Genomic DNA, 1068 nt, shown 5'->3' with positions numbered 1-1068 from the left:
AATGATGTTGCAGCAACCCACACTAGTGCTAATCAGATGGAACCATGTCAGGCGAATAAGCAGCACGAGGCAGAACTTCCTCGCCCAAGGAGAAGACATGCTTTGCTGCTTTTGCTGCACGTCAGCGCGCGTTGTCATAAAGGAAAATCAGTTGACGTTTTACCTCGACCAGTAAATAGCCTTCTTGCTCTACTTCATTGTCCAAGTTCATAAGGTCAGGCCATGGAATTTCAATGTTTGACAGTCCTTTAATAAACCATTGCCGGAGCAGTTTAATTACGGTTACAAGGATTAGAAGTTTTTCGATTGTAATTATTTGGTTGAAGAAGAGAAATCAAATTTGTTATCATTCTGTGCTTACACTTATGGTGTTATGAATAGTATATTATGAGTATAGACTAGTAATGGCTTTTAGATTTTCAAGGAGAATTGAACAAAAACTTAACAAGACGCTGTAATATTAACCCTCTTAGTAGCGGCCAAAAGTGTCTGTATCTGAGCGAAATGTTTAAAATTTGTTTGACGAAGTTTGATAAAGTTTCGAAAAGAAATTGCAAGAATTTTGAAAAGCCTGATAAATAACAAATTCAAAAAGGGAGAAGAAATAAGAAATTAAATTGTTGTTTAATAAAAATAATTAAGAAAACTATTTTGTCAACAAGAGCCAACAACGATATATCGTTGTTCGGTACTAAGAGGGTTAAGGCTGTTTATTATTTTGCTATATAAATTAATGCTTCATGCAAAAACATTATTATTTCTTGCAATTTAGAATGCAAATGCCGTAGTTGGAAAATCAATGGTAAACAAATGATGAATTTAATCTTAAATTAAAATATTGAACGCTGTATTTCAAGTTTTTCGAAAAAATGGTGTTAAATTAATATTTTGAAAGGTGCTTTTAACTACTTCGTTAAAAATAACGCTATACTATAATTTAGGAAAACGTCTCTCGAGTTCTTCGTTCAAAACAGTACTAAACAATAATTTTTAAGAGTACGCTTCGTCACTTTTGTTTAAAATGGTGCTTTAAAATTATGAATTATTTAATCAATGTTCAAGAGAATG

This window comes from Augochlora pura, chromosome 9 (genome assembly GCF_028453695.1).
Source record: "Augochlora pura isolate Apur16 chromosome 9, APUR_v2.2.1, whole genome shotgun sequence".
Lineage (NCBI taxonomy): Eukaryota > Metazoa > Arthropoda > Insecta > Hymenoptera > Halictidae > Augochlora > Augochlora pura.
Note: the sequence above shows the minus strand (reverse complement) of the source record.